At 38.3% G+C, this 5686-nt stretch overlaps 2 pseudogenes; one reads left to right on the top strand and one right to left on the bottom strand.

Moving 5' to 3' along the window:
- Positions 1 to 3174: 3174 nt before the first annotated feature.
- On the top strand, positions 3175 to 3891 carry LOC113473637 (annotated as a pseudogene).
- A 590-nt stretch (positions 3892 to 4481) lies between these two features.
- On the bottom strand, positions 4482 to 4903 carry LOC113473636 (annotated as a pseudogene).
- Between the last annotated feature and the right edge of the window lie 783 nt (positions 4904 to 5686).

Below are 5686 nucleotides of genomic sequence, written 5' to 3'. Positions count from 1 at the left end.
ACATAGGATCTGGAACCCTTATAGAGAAAATACAAATGGAAAAATCCTCACGAGATACACTAACTCAAGAAACATAGTCATTCACGCAACTGAAGAACCCACACGCATCCCTGAAATTCCAAAAATATAGCTCCTTCTATCATAGATCTAATCCTAACAAAAAACATATCTCAAGAAACAAACATAACAACAACCGAAGAACTATCATCAGACCATAATCCTGTCATCTTTTCACTAAACAACGATGTTGAAATCATATCACCTATATTTCTTAATTATGACAAAGCTGACTGGAACAAATTTGAAGACTATCTCAACTACTACACACCAACCTATGAAGACATCCCAATCACCCCTCCCAACATCGAGAAGGAAATTGACAACCTTACCAAACACATTCAAAAAGCCACGGAACTATCCATTCCCAAAAAACAAGCAGTAACTTCCAAATTAGAACTCCCAGATAACATTAAACATCTCATCAATACAAGAAACAAGGCGAGACAAAGATGGCAACAATATAGAAACCTTGAATACCGGAAAATAAAGAACAAGCTCTCGAAGAGAATACAATATGAGGTACAAAGATTAAAAGATAAAATATACGAAGAAAAAATTCGAAAACTAGACAACACTGACAACACATTATGGAAAAACCTGAACCGATTTAAGAGAAAAATCACCAATATTCCTTTCATCGTTGATTCTGATGGCACCAAAATTACAAACGATACTGACATAGTTAACTGTATCGCCAAAACATATCAATTAAACTATAAAGGTAACACCGAACTTGGACACCCTAGTATTGAAGATAAAGTTAAAACAGCTATTGAAACCCTCAATGAAGCTAACATCCCAGACAACGAAAAAATAACTCTCACTAACAAGAAAGAAATACTAGAAGCCATCAAAACCATGAAAAACAAAAAAGCCCCAGGCGAAGACAATATTCAACCCCTCATTTTAAAGAAACTCCCTAATAATATACTAGAAATCATAGTTGACATCTTTAACTCCTGTATTGAACACTCATACTTCCCCATTTGCTGGAAAAATACCATCATATTACCCATCATCAAACCAAATAAACCCAAGACAGATCCACTAAGCTATAGACCTATTGGACTACTTAACACTATATCAAAAGTATTTGAACAAATACTACTCAATCGAATAAACTCTACCAATATACAAATAACACAACATGAACAATGCGGCTTCAAGAAACACTTATCAACAACTCACCAACTCACTAAAATTGTTCAAGATATATCTTACGGCTTAACTAAAAACAAAAGCACACTAATGGTACTATTGGACATTGAGAAAGCGTTTGATAGAATATGGCACGATGGACTCATCTATAAGCTCATCCAACTAAAACTCCCTCTACACTTGATAAAAATCATACAATCTTACCTCCAGCATCGGACTTTCCAAGTGAAGCACAAAAACATATTATCCAACACCTTCACGTCCGACTGTGGAGTAGTTCAAGGCAGCAAGATAGGTCCGGTCCTATTCAACGCCTATATAAATGACCTACCAAAACTCAAATACTTTAAAACAGGATTATATGCAGACGACACAGCATTCTATAGAACGGGAAACTTATCCAATAAAGAAATAAAGCTCCTACAGAAAGAACTGGACAAAACAGCTAAATATTACAACGATTGGAAGATCAAAATAAATTCATCAAAAACAGAAGGCATAATATTCTCAATGAGACACAACCAAAAAACCAAGAATATCACATACAATGGCAAAAAAATCAATTGGACAAATAAAGTTAAATATCTTGGCATCTACCTTGATAGAAAGATCAACTGGGGACCTCAACTCAAATATATGAAAGATAAAGTCAATGCTGCTATCGCAAAACTCTACTACATAATAAACAATAAAAGCAAGTTGAAGCCAAATTTAAAAATATTACTATATAAAACCATCATCAGACCTCTAATGTCCTATGCAACGCCATGCTGGCAAAACTTAACAAAAACTAAAAAGAAATCACTACAAACCTTACAAAATAATGTACTCAGGAAAATATACACAAACAAATACTCCCAGAGAGTTAAGAACTCCAAACTCCACAATATGGCAAACCTAGAATATCTTCAAGATTTCCACAGTAAACTAATCAAAAACTTCAATAACAGCCTGAATTCGTGTCAAAATCCTATATTAAACCAAATTGGAAAATACGATAATACCTACATCGGCAAACGAAATCGCCACAAACTCATCCCTATGCGGACACCTCCTCCAACATAATGTAAATATATTCAATATTTACTCAACTACACACACACACACACACACACACCACACACACACACCACACACACACACACACACACACACACACACACACACACACACAAACACGACACACGACACACACACACATATACACACAAATAACCCGCATAAAAGAAGGGATAAGCCACCAATCTTAAAAAAAAAAAAAAAAAAATGTCCCCCCAATAAATCTATTCAAACTTAAGCCTATACAGGTTTAAGTTAAATAGGTACGATATCAATCATTAAAAGAATAAATAGGGAAAACGGTCCGTTACTCTTTCACAAAACTAAAAAAGATTGGCGGTCTCCCAACTTCACTTTTTCCAAAAGAGGGATTTTCGGCCACAATCTAAATCTCAATTAAAAGAATAGTCCACCCATAATATTGTCAAAAAATAATTGACAAAATTATAACCAAATCTTATTCCAAATTATACTTTACTTCTATACTGTCATAAAGGAGGGGAACTGGCCACAACTTTGACAATATTTTCGTTTATTTACAAAGATTGGTCTCCCCCAATAGATATAAGTATATAATAAACTCAAACTTTAATTTTCTCATTAGTAAATCTAGTAACTATATAAAAATCTTAATTTTATTACCACCTAATATATTCAGTAAAAGATGGGAACTGCTACATACACTTACAATTATTTAAAAAAAAAAAAAAAATTGGTCTCCCACATATAATATACAGGTGAAATACAATCTTAAATCTTAATCTCATAGATAATACTTATACGTACTTTAATATTAATATCATGCCAATATCTACAAAGAGGAACTGGCCACCCAACCTATAGATTACTGAATTAATATAAAAGATTGGTCTCCCCAACCTAAGCAAATAAAAACTCATGGTACAATTTTTTGAAAGTTTTTGTACTTAAAATTCATCAGCGGAATTAATTATCCATATTCAAACCCCGGAATGAAATCGAAAGATAGGAGCCGCAGGGAAATTCAACAGATTTCAAACAAACGAATCATATCACCACCAAAAAAAAAAAAAAAAAAAAAAGATTCGAGCATCCACCCAATCTCGTTCGTTTTCGATTCCCGGGGCCGTTACCCAATCCCACAGATCAAACCAATGTCGGCAGAGGCAAAGGAGGCAAAGCAAAAAGCACAGGTCCAAAGACTCGCTCGTCCCGTGCCGGACTTCCAGTTCCCCGTCGGAAGAATCCACCGTCTCCTGCGCAAGGGCAACTACGCCGAGCGCGTCGGAGCCGGCGCTCCCCGTTCTACTTGCCGCCGTCATGGAGTATTGCCGCTGAAGTTCTCGAGATTGGCCGGGCAACGCCGCACGTGACAACAAGAAGACCCGTATCATCCCACCCGGTCACCTGCAGCTGGCCATCCGCAACGACTAAGAGCTGAAAAAGCTCCTGTCCGGCGTCACCTCGCCCAGGGGAGGAGTTCTGGCCCAACATCCAGCCGTGCTCTTGCCCAAGGAGACCGAAAAGGAAAGCCTAAAGCGCCTTCCTCCTGCTTCGTCTTCGCGCCCTGCCTCACTTAACAGGCCGCCTGTTTTCAGGGCGACAAATCATTGTGTTCTGTCTATGAAACTGTGATGCCGCGCGCGCACCGTGACTAGTGGGAGATGTCGAGCGCGAATCTCGACAGAGTTTTTCTGACAAAACTCTACCACACAGCTTTCGATCGGAAGAACCGAACACATCTATCTTCCTAGTAAGACTGTATTACAATATACAATGGTTCAGTCAGTAAGTAGGTACATATTATCATAGGAGTGAAAGGTGTTGTCATGCTCATGCCGGATAGATTGGTAGATAAAAATTCATAGTTTAGATGATGGTTTCCAAGTTTGAACATTAATAATTGTGAAACCATCTCTCACTATGATTCTTTATCTCCCAATCTATCGGCATGAGCATGACACACACCTGTTCACCTCCGTATGATAACTAGTGTAGCCTACTTACTGAGCTGACCATGTGGTACTTATTGTAAATACGCAGTTTCTTACTAGGAAGATAATGTGTTCGGTTCTTCCGATCGAAAGCTGTGTGTGGTTTGTCAACGGAAAAACTCGTGTCGAATCGTTCGAACTTGCGGGGAGCAGGTAGTACTGGTACATACAGTTTCATAGACAGAACACAATTGATTTTGGTGGCCCTGAAAAGGGCCCGTTTTAAGTAGGTGCAGGGCGAAGACGAAGCAGGAGGAAGGCGCTTTAGGCTTTCTTTTCGGTCTTCTTGGGCAAGAGCACGGGGCCTGGATTGTTGGGCAGAACTCCTCCCTGGGCGATGGTGACCGCGGGACAGGAGCTTGTTTCAGCTCTTCGTCGTTGCTGATGGGCCAGCTGCAGGTGACGAGGGGATGATACGGGTCTTCTTGTTGTTCACGTGCGGGCGTTGCGGCCACACTCGAGGAACTTCAGCGGCCAATACTCCATGACGGCGGCCAAGTAGACGGGAAGCGCCGGCTCCTGGACGCGCTCGGGTAGTTGCCCTTGCGCAGGAGACGGTGGATTCTTACCGACGGGGGAACGGGAGTCCGCACGGACGAGCGAGTTTGGACTTGGGCTTTTGCTTTGCCTTCCCTTTGCCTCTTGCCTGACATTGTCGCTAGATCTGTGGGATTGGTACGGGCTTCCGGGAATCGAAAACGAACGAGGATTGGGGTGATGGCCGAATTTTTTTTTTTTTTTTTTTTTTTTTGTGGTGATATGATTCGTTGTTTTTGAAATCTGTGAATTTCCTGCGGCTCCTATCTTTCGATTTCATCCGGGGTTTGGAAATGGATATTTAATTGCTGGCTTGATTTGAATTTTTAAGTACAAAAAAACTTTCAAAAAATTGTACATTGAGTTTTTATTTTGCTTAGGTTGGGGGAGACCAAATCTTTTATATTAATCAGTATCTATTTAGGTTGTGGCCAGTTCCCTCTTTTGTAGATATTGGCATGATATTAATATTAAAGTTAGTATTATAAGTTATATATCTATGAAATTAAGATTTAATTGTATTTCACCTGTATATATATGTCCGGGAGACCAATTTTTTTTTTTTTTTTTTAAATAATTGTAGTGTATTTAGGCAGTTACCATCTTTTATGAAATATATTAGGTGTAATTAAAAATTAGATTTCTGGTATAAGGTTTACTAGATCTTTACCTAATGAGAAAATTAAAAGTTTGAGTTTATTATATTACTTATATCTTAGGTTGGGGGAGGACCAATCTTCTTGTAAATAACGAAAAATATTGTCAACAGTTCGTGGCCAGTTCCCTCTTTAGTGACAGTATAGAAGTAAGTATTAATTTGAATACGGATTTGGTATAATTTTTCCAATTATTTTTTGACAATAATTTATGGTGGTGACTATTCTTTATGAAAGAGGGGA

The sequence above is a fragment of the Diaphorina citri genome, unplaced genomic scaffold (assembly GCF_000475195.1).
Source record: "Diaphorina citri unplaced genomic scaffold, Diaci psyllid genome assembly version 1.1 scaffold52105, whole genome shotgun sequence".
In the NCBI taxonomy this organism is placed as follows: domain Eukaryota; kingdom Metazoa; phylum Arthropoda; class Insecta; order Hemiptera; family Psyllidae; genus Diaphorina; species Diaphorina citri.
Note: the sequence above shows the minus strand (reverse complement) of the source record. Positions and strands in the feature narration are given on the sequence as shown.